We start from the raw sequence: 17,445 nt of genomic DNA, 5'->3' as shown, positions 1-17,445 counted from the left end.
AGGGTTCGTTGCCACTGAGACCAAAGGGCTATTGAGCCTCGGGGAAGGAGAAGTGGGAGGAAAGCTGGAAGAATGCTGAGAAGACAGAGTGAAAGTTACAGTTTTCAGCCACGCCCTGGAGAGGTAAGAGGGAGCATGAACGAGTTCTGGCTCCCAGGAAGTGGGGTGAAAGATACCTAGGCTGGCTGGGGTGCAACACAGGGCTCCCCTTCCTGGGGGATTGGTGCTCCGGGGAAACCCGGCAAACTAAAAGGCCCAAGTAGGAGTGGAGGCAGGTGCAGAGAGCGGCCACCATGTAACAGCTTGATGAGCTTCAGAGAAGGGGTAGAACTCGCTTGCCTATTGCTCCGTGCTCGTTGAGACTGCAGAGTCGGGGCAAAGACGGAGCAAGGTCTGAGGTCTGCCCTGTGTGAGCCCCTTCCATTCAGCTAACACAGCCGTAAACGTTTGCTCGAGGTCAGCATACAGAAGAGGCTCCTGTGGGTGCCTGCCCCGACCCAGGGGATTCCGCCAGGTGGCCTCCTGCCATCCTCCCTGGCTTCCGTGTTCTCCTGCCCCATTTTGGTGCTGGCTCTTAAACCCGGCTCTCTGGCATGTTCTTATACGATGCTGGGGATAGATTTAGATGAAGCATGGCTTTGGTCACAACCTCAACACGAAGACATGTTTGTTGACACGTCTTACTTCCCTACTAAAATTTCAGTGCTTCCAGGGCAGGGCCTTGACCTTCTCACCTTAGTACCTGCCCCTGCACCTGTACACGATAGGTGATTGCTGAATGAATGAATGAATGAAATGAATGAATCTGGCATCTCACCAATCACTAGTATTTAAGTTTCACAAGGACGACAAGGAACGTCGTCCGTCTTGCCCGTTGCTGAACTCCACGTCTGGTACATGACGGGCATTCAATAAATATTGTGGAATGAATGAAAGGTTCATCTCTACCTCAGCAGCACTGGCCTTCTCCCTTTCCACTGATTCCTGCAGTGCTGGAGCTGGGAAACACTTTAGAGATGAACTGGTCCAAGTTCATTATCTCAGAGACAAGACGGTGTGACCTGGTGAGCTCACACACGCTGCTGAGTTGGGAGCAGAATCCTTGCATTCTGGCTCCCAGTCCAGGGCTCCTGACTCACTACCGGCTCCATCTTCATGACGATTAACCACCTGCGGAGCAGAGCAGCAACCGGAGTCGCATTCGCTCAGAGGCCTGCCTGCGCCAACGGCAAAAGCAAGGGCTCAGAGAATGTCTGAAAACCAAACTCAGGCTAATCTGTCGCTCAGCCAGTGAGACACTCAGCGTCTCCAGCAGGTGGACAGCAGAGCCAGAGCCTGAGCAGGGATGTGCGTTGGGTGGGCTTTCTCTGAGCAGTCGTGTGGCTGAACGCTCACATCGCCGGGGTCCCCGGGAGCCTCTGGGCCTCTGCCCCCGAGGGTTTGCTCCCTCCTTCTGGCTCCCTCGGTCCTTCGCCAGGGGGCTGCTGAAGCGCCGTCGGCCTGCCTTCTTGCAGGTGAGTGTGAAGCAGAAGCACCGGCCTCAGGAGGCCTGGCTTCAAACGTTGGCGCTGCTGCTTCCTGGCAAGAAAACCTTGGGCAAGTGACTGCTCTCCTCTGAGCCTCAGTTTCTCATCTATAGACAAGGGGTTTAGTGGAATGAAGAACATAAACCTGTGAGAGTATAAAGCACGGTGCCTGGGAGGTGTGGCCTGTGGTGAGCATCTAAGAAGTAAATATCAGGGACTACAGGTGGCACTCAGGTTGAGGGAGGACTCAGTACAGCGCTTAGAGCCTCCGTCATCAGACTCCCTGGGTTCGAATCCCGGCCTGGCTCCTTATCAGCTGCGTGTCCTGGCGCCCGTGATCCAACCTCTCTGTGCCTGAATATCCTTATCAATCAGATGAAGGTGGTGATGGGGTTGTTTCCCTGGGTTTATGACAGATTCCAATAAGTTAACTTGCAGAAAGCACTTCGAATAGTTTCCAGCACATGGCGAGTGCCAGATAAACACCAGCAATTCCGCTCTTCCTATTACCTCATTTCAGAAACAAATTTCAGAGAGCCAGATTCCTTCTCCTGCAAGCCTCCGGGTGAAGAGATGAATGCAGACACCAAGACAACGGTGCCGACATCTAGCTTGTTGGCTGGTAATCGCACTTGCTTATCCTTGTTGTTCCCAAGCACAGCCCGCTGCTGGTGGAGCCCCGTGCCTGGACGGCGCTCCTGAGCTGAGATCGCTGGGCAATGACTCCTACACTGTACGCTGTGACTGGCTGCCAGCAGCGAAATTGCATTTGTATTGATCTAAAGAACACTTCATTGATCAAACACTGGGAAAGTAACCTTTGAAACATAAACCCATTATTTTAACCATTTGTTGCCAGGAATGGGCAGAGGCTGCTTTTATTTTCCTTGTTGGTCAGCTGGCCTTCCCAGGGCAGCTTCCCAAACAGGTAGGTGGTCTGGAGACCTACCTTCCATGAGCAGCTGAGCAATGATCACCTCTCAGGTCGCCAGCGCCATGACCCCCTTTTGCCCTCCACGTCTCTGTCCCTCTAGGCCTTCCTATTGGCAGGCTCTTCAGTCTCTAAATACTTTTTCCCCCGCGTCCTTGCCTGACTCTCCCTTGCACAGCCTTTAAATCTCCCCTCCCTCCTTGATCTCACTGGCTGAGTGGGACGGCCCATCCTCCTTGGTGTTTCTGGATCATTCTGAGCAGTTGGGGGTGAGGATGAAGGGACCAGGTTGCCAGGACCTCCCCATGAAGCACTCACGGGCTGTCCCATCAGGTTTGGAGCACAAATTCATCTGAAGCCACTGTCGCCCACTCTTCCCCATGTCTGCTTCTGGATCGGACTTTATTAAACGTCATTAAACTAAATTCATGTTGGTGTGCGCTATTAGGAAACTTAGGGCCTCTAGGTGAAACATTTTTAGAAGGGAGGCATCACTCTGCAGCAATTTCCAGAATGACTCAATTAACGCGTGCACACAGAGGGCTTCAGCAGCCCTCATGGGGGAGCTAAAGATTTGTCCCCAGTTCCTGCCCTCAGTGGACTGACCATTTAGCCACACTAACTGGAGAAACCCACACAAAGGAGTAAATCACAGGAGGCAGGACTTACAAGGAGTTATGAGTGGCACAAGAATTCAGTAGGAAAAGAATGGTCTCTTCAATAAATGATGCCAAGACAGCGGGATAGCCACATGCCAGAGAATGAAGTTGGACGCTTACCGCACACCCTATACAAGCAATTACCTCAAAATGGAACAAAGACCTATGTGTACGAGCTGAAACTATAAAACTCTTGGAAGAAAACTTAAGTGTAAATCTTCATGACTGTGGATGAGGCAACGGTTTCTTAGATATGACACCTAAAGCACAAGCAACCAAAGGGAAAAAAATTGGACTTCATCAAAATTAAAACTTTTTAACTTCAGAGGATACCAACAGAATGGAAGGAAATGTATTCAAATCATATATATATTTTTAAAATTTTTGGCTGTGTTGGGTCTTCATTGCTGCACGTGGGCTTTCTCTAGTTGCAGCAAGCAAGGGCTACTCTTCATTGTGGTGCGCAGGCTTCTCATTGTGGTGGCTTCTCTTGTTGCGGAGCATGGGCTCTAGGCACGCAGGCTTCAGTAACTGTGGCATGCAGGCTCTGTAGTTGTGGCTCGCGGGCTCTAGAGCACAGACTCAGTAGTTGTGGCACACGGGCTTAGTTGCTCCGCGGCATGGGAGATCTTCCCGGACCAGGGATTGAACCTGTGTCCCCTGCATTGGCAGGCAGATTCTTAACGACTGTGCCACCAGGGAAGTCCCTCAAATCATATATTTGATAAAAGTCTAGTATACAGAATATATAAAGAACTTTTACAACTCAAAAATAGAAAGACAACCCAATGTACAAATGGGTGAAGGATTTGAATTGACACTGCTCTAAAGAAGATAGGCAAGTGGGCAATAAGTACATGAAAAGATGCTCAACATCACCAGTCATTAAGGAAATGCAAATTCAAACCACAGTGAGGTACCACTTCACACCCATAGGATGGCTATTCTCAAAAGACAGAAACGACGAGTGTTGGCAAGGATACGGAGAAATTGGAATCCACATACACTGCTGATGGGAATGTGAAACAGTGCGGCCACTTTGGAAAAAATGTTGGCAGTTTCTCAAAAGGTTAAAGGTAGAGTTACCTTCTAAGTAACTTATAATGACAATTCCGCTTTTAGATATACACCCAGGAGAACTGAACTATGTTCACACAAAATGTGCCACACAAATGTTTATATCAGTATTACTCTGAATACCCAAAAGATTGGAAACAACACAAATGTCTGTCAGCTGATGAATGGATAAATAAAATGTGGTTTTTTCATACAATGTAGTATTTTTTAGTCATAAGAATGAATGACATTTGGATACTTGCTATAACATAAATGAACCTTGCAAACATTATGTTAAATGAAACAAGCTAGACATAAAGGCTGCATATTATATGATTCCATTGGTGTGAAACATCTGGAGTAGGCAAATCCCTAGAGAAAGGAAGTAGATTAGTGGTGCCAGGAGCTGGGGCAGGAGGGCATAGCGGGTAACTGCCCAGTGAGTACAGCATTTCCTTTTGGGGTGATACATAAAAAGGGTGACTTCTACAGAATGTGAGTTAGATCTCAATTTTCAAAATAGAGTGGCACAGACCCAGGGTGCTTTGGGTGGTCTGTTGAGAGAGGGAGCCATTAGGTCAGGACACAGCTGGGGGGAGGGGTCCACTCTCCTTCCTTGTGATTTCGCCCCGAGGGCGGCAGCCTCCTAAGATGACCCTTGTGACCCAGAGCACGAAGAGGCCATCACTCTAGGTAAATAGGAGTCTCACAGCCCAGGCTGTTGAGTCCTCCGTGCAGTTTTCAAGGGGACTTGCTTTTGGTTTTGAGTTTCCATTCCTCTTGGAGAAGAGAGGCAGAAGCTGTTGACAAGCCTGGAAACTGGAAATGTAAATGAAAAAGGCAGTCCCGCGGGAGTTGAACACACAGCCTCCCCGGCTCAATCACCTTGTCGGACAGAGGCTCCTGGCTCAGGGACTTGGAAGCATAACCTGCTGAAATGGTTTGCCGTCCATCTCTCAGACCAGGCAAGCAACCCTGGGCATCATGCCATAAGGAAGCAAATGGGCTGTCACTTCATGTATAAGGCCAAGCACATGAGCAGAAGAGCTCCAGCCTCGATCACGATGTGGAATGGAGGGAAACAGTTTGGGAAACGTTTTTGAACCCGATGGAGAGCATATTATGGTTTAGGGTGGACACCTGCTCAGGAATCAATGGAATGGGCTGGTTCTATTTATGGAGGCCGAGGGCAAATCCTGCATCTACCCTGTGGGCAGCGGCAGGCAGGCTGGATGCGTTCCCGGAGAGCATGTGGGCAGGAGCCTTCATCCCACAGATGCTCAAAGAGGCTGAGTGATGTGGCTACAATGACAAAGCTTACTGCCTGCAGATCCAGGGTTGGAAGCCATACTGCTGCCCTTGTACTTATTGTTTCACTCCTTGGACAACTCTTCCTCTCTAATGACAGATTCAGTGATGCCTGGTCTTTTGGCTGGAACTCCAGAGAATTTCTCTCTCCTCCTCCACCATCACCTCCTTCCCCTCCTCCTCCTCCTCTTTCTTCTTCTCCTTCTTCTTCTCCTACTCCTTCTTCTTCTTCTTTTTCTTCTCTTCTTCTCCTTCTCCTCCTCCTCCTCCTTCTCCTTCCCCTCCTCCTCTTCCTCCTCCTCCTCCTCCTCCTTCTTCTTCTCCTTCTTTTTCTTTTTCTTCTTCCTCTTCTCCCCCTCCTCCTTCTTCTTTTTTTCTCCCCCTCCCCCTCCCCTCCCCCTCCCCCTCCTCCTCCTCCTTTTTTTCCTCTTCTCCTCCTCCTCCTCCTCCTTCTTCTTCTTCCTCTTCTTCTCCTTCTCCTTCTCCTTCTTCTTCTCCTCCTTCTCCTTCTTCTCCTTCCTCTTCTTCTCCTTCCTCTTCTTCTCCTTCTTCTTCTTTTTCTTCTCCTTTTTCTCCTACTCCTCCTTCTTCTTTTCTTCTTCTTCTTCTCTTTCTCCTCCTCCTTCTTCTTCTCTTCCTCCTCCCCTCCCCCCTTCTCCTCCTCCTTCTTCTTCTTCTTCTTGTCCTTCTCCTTCTTCTCCTTCTCCTCCTCCTCCTCCTTCTTCTTTTTTTCCTTCTCCTTCTCCTCCTTCTTCTTCATTTTCTTCTTCTTCTTCTTCTCCTTCTCCTCCTTCTTCTTCTTCTCTTCCCCCTCCCCCTCCCCTCCCCCTCCCCCTCCCCTCCTTCTCTTTCTCCTTCTTCTTCTTCTTCTCCTTCTCCTTCTTCTCCTTCTTCTCCTTCCTCTTCTTCCTCTTCTTCCTCTCCTCCTTCTCCTTCTTCTCCTCCTCCTCCTCCTCCATCTTCTTTTTCTTCTCCTCCTTCTTCTTTTTCTCCTCCACCTCCTCCTCCTTCTTCTTCTTCTAGTTCCCTCTCCCTTTCCCCTTCCTTTCTTTTCTAAATAAATTGAGTAAAATCCATTTATACAGAGGCATTACATAAATTCCTCAAAATAAAGAGTGACTCTCAAACCAGAGCAAGCACAAGACTCACTTGGAGGGCTTGTTAAGACAGAAAGCAGGGCGCCACCTTCAGAGTTTCTGATTCAGTAGGTCTGGGGTGGAGCCTGAGAATGTGCATTTTTACCCCTATTCCAGGTGAAGCTGGTGCTGCCGGCTCAGGGACCACACATCAAGATCCTGCTCCGTAGCTTGAACAGTGCATTTCCCAGCCTCTGGGCAGGACCCTTCCTACATCATTTTATGCAGGGGATCATCTCACTTGTTTTCATAAGTCTCCAGAAAATTCTGTAGATGAATCCATATAGAATTTCTCCATGAAATTCTATAGACAAATCAATATTATTACAATCATCATCTGGAATTTATTGAGCATCTACTAAATGTCAGGGGGCTAAAGGTCATAGTCAGAGGAGTCTTTTCTAATCCTGAAAAACTGCATGCAAGTTAAACTCATTGATGGTTAAGAAACAATCTCCCATGGCTTCTCAGCTCTAGAGCAGGACTCAGGTGGGACAGAGGCTGGAGCTACTGAGTTTCAGAAATGCTGTCGTTGTCACCTGCTGACCTCCTCACCCACAGGCAGTTCTGGGAGCACTCTGCTAGAGATTTTTGTTTACTTGATTCCTAGGTATCCATAGAAACCCAGAATCATGAACTTGCATGCTTGGGTAGGACCCTAGATGTCATCTGGTCACTTCCTTTCACTCCGGGCATATGTAACCTCTTCTCTATCTCTTGGTTTCCCACTGCAGTCCTACCCTTCCCGTGTCTCTGTCTAAAATGACACAGCTTCATAAAGGCTTCCCGATTGTCTAAGGAGATGGGGTCATCCCCTCTTCCGCCTCTCCACTGCATTGCCTCCTTTTTGATGTGACTAGAGAAGGAAGCACTTAAATACCAAAGCTTAGGGACTCTTACAGACATAGCGTAATCCTCTTATTTGCCAGGGCTGGAGACTGAGGCCCAGGAGACAAGGCCGGATGTAAGTTAAAAAAAAAAGAGAAACAGGCAGAAACTCTAAGAAGTTCAGAGGGCAGCGAATATTGTTTTCAGTGAAATGAGGTCTTGGTGGAAGGTCACTGGGCAGTGAGATACCTGGGTGGAAGGGAGCACAGGGAGGAGGGACCTGTGAGTGGCCAAGTGGGGTCTCGAGGGGGTCGAGGAGTGGGAGAGAGAGGCAGCAGCTCCCGCAACCCATCAGTTTCCCAACTGTGACATGGGACAGTTGTTGAGGACCCAGGCTTGCTGTGAGACCCAAGTGGAGTGAGTTAGACATGAACGGCTGTCTGGTGAGGCCTGGGGATTCTGGAGAGTGACCTGCACCTGCTCCCTCCTCCTGGGGCTCAATGGCCCAAAACACTCCTGTAGGGACCTAATCCCATCAGAACTGCATGGACTTAGACTTGGTCTATGCTGCTCCAGGATGTGGGCAAACTCTTTCTCCAAACCCTTTTCCAGAAATTCAACAACCATCCTAGACGCCTTCCCTACTCTGTCTTAGACCCAATCAACCAGGACAACAGAATATGAACCATTCAGATTATGAAACAAGACACAAAAGAACCCCATGCTCTCACCTATATACCCATTTGTCCTTGTCATCCCCCATTCTCCTTCCTGCAATTTAGGCTTCAAATATTTTTCTACTTCTTTTGCTCTCAACACACCATGCTCCCTGGAGCCCTCTTGCCGCTGCATTGCTGGCAATGGCCAGCCTCTTCTGCCCACTGGAGCAGATGCTGCCAGTGCCTCATCTGTAACCCTCAGACCTTACACACGTTCATGTATCTGGCAGCCTTGCAACTGTCAGGGTCTATGTCTGTGCCTGAGGCTTTCACCAAGCCAGAGAGGGCTGAAAGTGCCAAGCACTCAACATTCCTCATCAGGAGTGGAACTCAACCCTGACTTGGGAGTGGGTGCGTAAATACCCCAGCTCCCTCGCCCCTCAGGTGAGACAATTCTGAGACACTCATTTGGTACCTGTTCCCAGAGTTTATGCACAAACTGTGATAGCTGACTTAATAATACATCCTTGGGCTTCCCTGGTGGCACAGTGGTTGAGAGTCTGCCTGCCGATGCAGGGGACACGGGTTCGTGCCCCGGTCCGGGAAGATCCCACATGCCACGGAGCGGAGCGGATGGGCCCGTGAGCCATGGCCGCTGAGCCTGCGCGTCCAGAGCCTGTGCTCCGCAACGGGAGAGGCCACAACAGTGAGAGGCCCGCGTACCGCAAATAATAATAATAATAATAATACATCCTTATGGGTTGCTTTTTCTTGCCTTTGTCTATTCCTTATTCTCTCTCTGGGGTTCATGTCCTTCCCAAATAAACTTCTTGCTCTCAGTTCCTTCTTTTAGAGTCTATTTATAGGGTGAATCCAATCTCAGACACATATTAATGATCTTATGCTTAAAATCTCTGTATTGAAATATTTCCTTCCTAGACTTTTCCAGGCAGTAAAGGGTTGTGACCTCTATATGCTAAGGGTACTGTTTGCCTGCCTCTCTCAGGGCACATTGTTTTCTAAATGCCTGTTGCCTGACAGTATCTCCTCATTATACTTTACTCCCAAAAGGCAGGGACCATGTGCTACCCTTCTTTCTGTCTGTATCATCTGCCCACCACCTCCCATAGAGTAAGTATTAAATGATGTATGGATTGTTGCCTAGAAGTTGGCAGGCATCATGGTTTAGAGGAAAGAGCATTGAATTTGGAGTCGGGAGGTTGGACTTGGGGTCCCCATCTTTCAGGACATTACTTGTGTAACCAGGGACAGGCCACCTAACTTTTCAGGCCTCAGTTTCCTTTGTGAAGGAGATGCAAGCTGGAGTCATACCTCTGGGGTTGTCTCCTCCATACCTAATAGAAGATAAAGAGCCTTCTACTTGGCATACCAGCAAAGAACACCACCAACTGAGGGCTGGGTTTCCACACTGAGGATGATTTTCCACTACCCACATTCGGGATTCTTCCCCTTGAATGCTGAAAGGAAGGCGGTACCCAGAAGCCCAGGAGCTGGGTCAGGAAGTCTGGTGGCTCCCAGCTGTGATGGCGTCATGCTCCAGCAAACTCACAAAATGCAGTGTAATTTCCCTTCCTCTTAACTATCAGCAGCTTGGAAGGAAAGCCACTCTCTCCCGCCCTACTCCCTCTTCCTTAGTTAGTCATGACTCATTAATTGCCGGCAGCGAATGAGTTTTATTCTAATTTTCATGATCTAATTCAGAGATGTTTTCAGCTAAAGATCAGGATATAGGGTTTCAGCTTAGCTAATGAAACACCTAATGAATTGGCATTAGTGACAATTACAGACAGGACACCTAGAAGGGAAGAGCCAATTGCAGCCCTCCACTGAGGCCACTCACCAGTGGCTCCTTGAAGGGAAAAAGCACAGATCTTGTGTTTATCTTCCTGATTGACAATGCTATTCTGGAGACTTGGGTCCCAAGAAGTGGATTTGAAGAAGACACATTCGTCTCTCTCTCTTTCTCTTTTATGCTCTGGTTCTGCTTTCGAACCACCAGCATGATGTGAAAGTGGGCCTTCCAAGTGTAAACATTACCTCCTGAAAATAGGATCAATGTATAAACTTGCATGTAAGTGAGATTCTATCAAAATAAAAATTCTGGACCTTAGAATAGTCATTCATCAGGGAGGGCAGATGCCTTCTCTAATCGGATGGGAATCTGAGGCAAAGGACCACAGAAAGCCAGGGAACGTTTGAGATAGTCTCAGAATTCTTGCTCAAGCCCCATGCAGTGGAGTCTGTGCTGCTCTTATATGGCCCCTACACTCTCCCATCCTTGCCTCGTAGAGTGAAAATGTCAATTGAAGGTGGCAAAACCTGGGAAGAGAAAAGTCTTTAAAATCACAGAGCTTAATCACTTGACGTTGACAGTTTTTATGATCTCTGTTCTGGTGCAAGCCAGCTGGTCCAAGGAGAGTCTAAAGCAGCAAGCAAGTTAAGGTATAGGCTTCAGGAGCAGGAAAAAAAAGACAGCCCCCAAATTAGCTGAATGCATGCAGCGCCCCTCCTACCTGGTTGTTCCCACCTCCCTCATTATCCCAAAGTCATGGGTAGGAGGGGCATCCTCTGTGGTCCCCAGGTTAAATGCAGTCATCACATTTGGGTATAGGTGTTGGGTTTTTGATCTCTGTTTTCTCCTTCCTTATTCTTTCCCCTCCACCTAATTCACCTTGACTTGAATGTCAAGTCATCTTGATTGACCTCCTCGGGTCTTTTTCTGGCTCTGTTACTGGGCATTCTTCCACATTGGGAGGTGAAAAATGCTTCCTTTCATTTCCTGTGCGCTCCCCCATCTTTGTCTTGTGGAGTGTCTGCTTTGGGCCAGTTCTTCTTGGGAGTTTGACAGCTTTATGCACCAGCTAATGTTTCTCATGTAACCTCGGGTGTTCTTCGTGGTCATAGGGGAGCTCTCTTGAATTTAAGAGGTCGAGATGGTGGAGTGAGCGATCCAGTACAAGGGTGAAAATAAAAATGAGTACTCCCTTGGGGAAGGCATTATACATTTCCCATCCCTGGGGACCATGCCAGTGAGGAGAGACTGGTCCTATCTTACACATCTATATCACTTAGCATCCTTGGTAGATACTGTTGGGGCTAGAAATATGTGTGAAACGAATAAACATTTGAATGGTTTTTAGACTGTTTTCTCTATGGAAAGGAAGCTGGAAAAAGGCCATCATCAAAACTGAGATCTCAGTCCCCAGAGGAAAAACAAACTTAAGAGTCTGTGATGTAGAGATCAAATACAGGATTGATGCTGTGGCATTCAGCCATTCTGTGCAAGAAGGGAGTTGACTGTCAATGCAAATGCTATCAGGTTTACCCTAAGCACATGCCAAAGCCCAGCCTCCAGGATGCCCCTTATCCTCTCAAAAGTACACTTCATTTTAAAGGGGCAGAACAGGCATCGGAGAACACATGCCATTGGGAAACGCTAGCACTATAAGGGGACAGAGCGGTCCAAGACTTGGAGGTAGGAGACACAGTGCCAGGCATCCTGACTTCGACAGGAAGTCTGACCAAAATGTGGAATGGCCTAAGGCAGCTCTGAGTGTGTGTGCAGCTCTGAGCACAAAGGGAGGGAGAGAAAGCCTGAGGGATGAGGGCAGAGAAGCAGAAATTCCTCCTGCTTAGGAATGGGCAGGGAGGGGGCGGGACACTGTGCAGCCTCGGACAAGACTGGGATGCCATCTCAGTGTAAGGCACAGACTAGTGCAGTAGTCAGACAAAGAGCACTGGCTACAACATCAAACAGGCCTGGATTCTCAGCTGAAGAGCTGTACAATCTACTCACTGAACTTCTTTGAGCCTCTCTTCCCTCGTCTGTAAAATGGGGAGCATAGTAGCACGTAGCTCATGGGATTATAAGAAGGACTAAATGAGATATTCGGCATATTCACTGAGACTGTGTGCCAGGAGGTACTCGGGGCTCAGGGGATAGAGGACAAGACAGGTGAGTCTCTGCTCTTGGGCAATTTTCATTCCAGTGGGAGGCCGCACTTACGCAAAGGAACAAGACAGCTTCAGGTTAAGACACATGCTGTGATGAAAATGAACAGGGCTGATGGGGCAGTGACTCCTGACTTGGGGGTTGCTGCGTGCAGGCTTTCCCTAGTTGAGGCAAGCAGGGGCTACTCTTCTTTGCAGTGTGCAGGCTGTGGTGGCTTTTCTTGCTGTGGAGCACAAGCTCTAGGTCCGCGGGCTTCAGTAGTTGTGGCACGCAGGCTCAGTAGTTGTGGCTCATGGGCTCCAGGGCACAGGCTCAGTAGTTGTGGCGCACAGGCTTAGGTGCTCCACGGCATGTGGGATCTTCCCAGACCAGGGCTCGAACCCATGTCTCCTGCATTGGCAGGCGGATTCTTAACCACTATGCCACTAGGGAAGTCACTCCATAGAATTTTTAAAATTAAATTGATTGGACTGGAAGGTTAGAGTGGAGTTAACATCCTCTGTCTGGGGCAGTGGTATAAGAGTTAGAGGTCAGATACTAAGTAAACACTCAATAAATGTCTATTATTATCATAATTCCTATCTGATTCAGAGTCACAGACTATCCAGGGAAATTCCCTCAAGGAGGCAAGGAAGATGAGAAATTAGTCCTGGCCTCAGGGGCTATGGGTTGTGCAGGGCCGGCTGCTGGGCTGGGAGCTGGGGGGTCAGTCCACGATGCAGGAGGGGGAGTCAACACATTACAGACCACTCAGTGAACCCCATGAACTATTATTGGCTCTGATTCTTTCATGTGTTTGTCAGAGTTTCCACTCGTCACCAGTTGGGCGCCTAGGTGCACAATACCCACACTCAAAGCACCAAGGGCAAGGCTGTGGGGTCCTCAGGAAATGTCCCCCACCAATGTCCTCTTATGCTACCAACAGGCCACTCACGATGGCCCCAGTCCATCTTCACTTCCATCCAAGAGCATGCTGCCTCATCCTGACCTTCAGAAAGGATTGTGATCCGACCACGCGATCGCTGAAGGGGTCCAAACAGCCTCTGTACTTCAGCAAGTTCTCCACACACGGATTTGAACCCAGAAGCAATGACTGATGTGTTCCTCTCCCTGGGGCTTTGACATTGCACCACTTAGAGTCTATGTGCTCCATGCTCCTGGACTTGTAAATGAACGGTCTGCACGGCTGTACAGTTATACCCTCGATGGTTGAAAATTCTACATTTGTACAATACAGTCAAACCAGACGGATTAAAGTTATGCATTTATCCCTGTGTCTTCCATAGCTCAACTAAAAAAATTCCGTCAAGAAATGTTTTGAAGGTGATAAACCCGGAGGGACAACTAGAAGTGGTGAGGAAACAGGAGATGTCGAGAGCTGACAACACTTTTTTGAAGATGAACCTCTACAAGGGGAATAACTACTGATTTAATAAAGGGGAAAAGCTGAACTCTCAGTGCCTATAAATGGTGTGGCTAACAGGAAATGAGCCAATACACACACACACACACACACACACATACACACACACACACACGATCAGGAATTGGATTCACCAGGCAGAAAGGAGGCTCAAAACATCAATATTTGTTGACAGTCTAAGTAAGGAGCATTTGCTTTCCAAAGACCGGTGTACCTAAGAATAAACCAGCTGGACCCGTGAAGACTCAGGATAACAAGTCATTGTGAGTGAATGGCGCGACTATTACAATAAATGTGCCTCTCCTTATCCCAACCAAAGACCCTATCAAGATTTGGGTTCCATGGTCTGAACTGGACGAGGCCACCTGGCCTTCTGCAGCCTCACACACCGGAAGACCTCAGGGGGTGGTCTGTGTGATCTGGGTGAAGCCTACTCCATCCCCTCTCCCCCAGCTCATGCACTTGTGGGAAAGATGGAGACACCCAACTGGGACCCCTCGTTTGCCATTCATCTAGCAGAAGCATTCATTTCTGGGTAAAGAGCAAGGACTACCATTTTGTACAGTGAGTTGAATTCCTCTCCTGCTGGGAGCAAAACCCTTGAAAGAACTTGGCAGAACCCAGTTCTGTGTCCAGCTCCAGCATCCCTTAGATACTCTGCTAAACACTGTAATGACCACTGTCCAATGACCTTGCAGTGACCTTCTCCACACAGCCCCTCTGAGGGTTTCTCTCAGGCAGCAAGGATGTCAGCACACTGTAGACTTCCTAAAAGCCCAGTGCCTTGAGGGAACTGGTCCTCAGACGTGCCTAAGCCCTGGATAGGGCAGAGGATTGGCCCTTACCCTCCTTCCCATGCTTCTGGAGCCTTTAAACCGAGTCTGAACACACTGAGTAGACCAAGACTTCAGAAAAAGAATGACTGAGGGTTATTTTCCAAGAGCATCCTCCCATCCACGGGCCTCATTGGCCTGAATCATTGCAGACGGTGGACCCTGCATGAGGATGCAGAGCAGAGACATCTCCCTCTGTCGCTGCCCACTTGCCCTCTGACTCTGAGCCCTCTGTCGCTGCCCGCTTGCCCTCTGACCCTGAGCCCTCTGTCGCTGCCCACTTGCCCTCTGACTCTGAGCCCTCTGTCGCTGCCCGCTTGCCCTCTGACTCTGAGCCCGTGACGAAGATGCTCAATGTCATCATCTGCAAGATGATGTGGAGGGACTATGCTTGTGTGGGTGTGTTCGTTACTTTTTTTTCAGACTTAAAGAAAAAGTTGCAAATATAGTGAAAAGAATTCCTGTATCCCTTTGATCCAGATTCCTTGAATGCTATATCTATCATAACCACACTACAATGATCAAAATTTAGGACATTAACATTGATATAACACTGTTTTCTAATGTACAGACCTCATTCAAAGTTTCCCAGTTGTTCTTCTTCTGGTCCTGGATCCAATCTAGGACCACACATTCTATTTACTTGTCAAGTCTTTCATCTTTTAGTCTTTTATTATTTTGTTACTATTATTATTTATCACCATTCTAATGGTATTTCTATTATTATTAATCTCCTGAAGTCTTTAGTCTTCTTTATGATCAGATAAACTCGATGCTTTTACAAAATTCCCTTCGAGCTTTTATATGCTATGAATTGAATCTTTCTTGCTGTTTGCATAATCAGTTAAATACGCAGTATTTTGCAGGCCAACTGGGAAGGTTTGTATAACACCCTGATCTGAGTTTATGGGAGTAAAGTTTCTGATAAAGTCTCCCTTGCCTTCTAGAACCTTTTTTTTTTTAACATCTTTATTGGAGTATAATTGCTTTACAATGGTGTGTTAGTTTCTGCTGTATAACAAAGTGAATCAGTTATACATATACATATGTCCCCATATCTCCTCCCTCTTGCATCTCCCTCCCACCCTCCCTATCCCACCCCTCTAGGTGGTCACAAAGCACCGAGCTGATCTCCCTGTGCTATGCGGCTGCTTCCCACTATCTATCTTCTAGAACCTTTAAGTCTAAGTGCAGTCAAACATTTACATCCAGAGTTAGGTAGAAATGATGGCATGGAATGAACATCTCACCTTAACTGGTTGAACTCCGCTGAGTTCACTGGCTTCAAACATAACTAGGTTGGGGTTTCCCTGGTGGCGCAGTGGTTGAGAGTCCGCCTGCCGATGCAGGGGACACAGGTTCGTGCCCCGGTCCGGGAAGATCCCACATGCCACAGAGCGGCTGGGCCCGTGAGCCATGGCCGCTGAGCCTGCGCGTCCAGAGCCTGTGCTCCGCAACGGGAGAGGCCACAACAGTGAGAGGCCCGCGTACCGCAAAAAAAAAAAAAAAAACATAACTAGGTTTACCCAGATACATGGGTGCTAGAGCGAGGTTGCACCCTGCAGGGGTGAGGTGGGAAAGCAACCAGGAGGGTGAGTGGAGAGGGTGCTGAAATCCAGCCTGGGGTCTGCTCATCACACCCACCTCCTGGCTCTGGGCTCTTCCTGCCCACGAAGTGCCTTTTTCTAATTAGCACGCAGGTGCTAGTGCTGATTCTGCTCAGCCTGGTGCCCTCAACTCAGACCAACGTGTCGGAAAGCCAGTCGCTTTAATAGCAGGAGACAGAGGGACAGTGTGAATGACTCAGAGAAAAAGTGCCACCACCACTAAGAAGGCGTCTCTAAGCACGGAGGCAGGTGGCACCACCTGGAACACCATCATTACACAGGAAGGGGGCAAAGATGGAACTGGTCACACATCTCACCCCTCGGCTAGGGAGGGGGTACCGACAGATCCACCCTCCTTCCTCCCCGCCTTGAGTCCTCAGCCCCCCGGTGACCATTCTCACGTAGCAAACACTATGTTAGAGCTTTTACTTTGTTCATGTTTATTTTTCACCATAAAAACAAGAACTGCGCCTTAAAGAAAATTTAGAGAATAAGAAAAGTGAAGATTAAAACAAAACTAAATAATTATCGCTGCACGCACCATGCAGGTAAGCGCAGTTAATATTTGTTAGTGTTTTGTGCTCAGTTTTTTAAATGGAAGTCTTCTATAGTATAAATATTTTCCTTAACATTGCTATAGTTATATACTATCCTGTTTTTAACTTTCTATTAAATCATAGATGTTTTGATGTTATTACATCATTCAATGTATTACATCAATTTTATATTGTTTTCTCAATTTTTTTTTTTTTTGTGGTATGTGGTCCTCTCACTGTTGTGGCCTCTCCCGTTGCAGAGCACAGGCTCCGGACGCGCAGGCTCAGCGGCCATGGCCCACGTGCCCAGCCGCTCCGCGGCACGTGGGATCTTCCCCAACCGGGGCACGAACCCGCGTCCCCTGCATCGGCAGGCGGACTCTCAACCACTGCGCCACCAGGAAAGCCCTGTTTTCTCAATTTTAATATCTGTGTAATGTTCCATTGAATGGGTTACATAACCTTTGCATCATGAGGTCTTTAACTTTTACCATTAAAAATTACACTTTGCCCTTTATTTAGGATTGTTCTCTTAAGGTGGAATCCCAGAAATGCTATTACTTGGTTAAAGGCCATGCATATTTTGAGATTTACGCTTTAGCTTTCTACTCTTCAGATTGTTTCATTCATTCACTCATAAATTCATTCTCTCTTTGGCCCAGGAGAGATTTGAAAAGGATTTGCACACTGGAACTTGCTCTCTTTCCACTCCTAGAAGTCTGAGCTGCCACAGAACAAGCCCGCGCTAGCCTGGTGGATGATGAGAGATTCATGGCCAGGTCATACCTGTTGTTCCAGCCAACAGCCAGCCAACCACCAGAAGCAGCATCTAACCAAAAGATGTGTGAGTCAGCCCAGTGAAACCCAGCATCAACGGCCAACCCACAGAATTGCGAGCTAAGTACGTGAGCTACGTTATGGGGTGTTTTGCTATATGGCAACACGTAACTGATAGATCCCCTCATTTCTA

Source organism: Stenella coeruleoalba (assembly GCF_951394435.1).
Source record: "Stenella coeruleoalba genome assembly, chromosome: 15".
NCBI lineage: Eukaryota > Metazoa > Chordata > Mammalia > Artiodactyla > Delphinidae > Stenella > Stenella coeruleoalba.
This window is presented reverse-complemented; position numbering follows the sequence as displayed.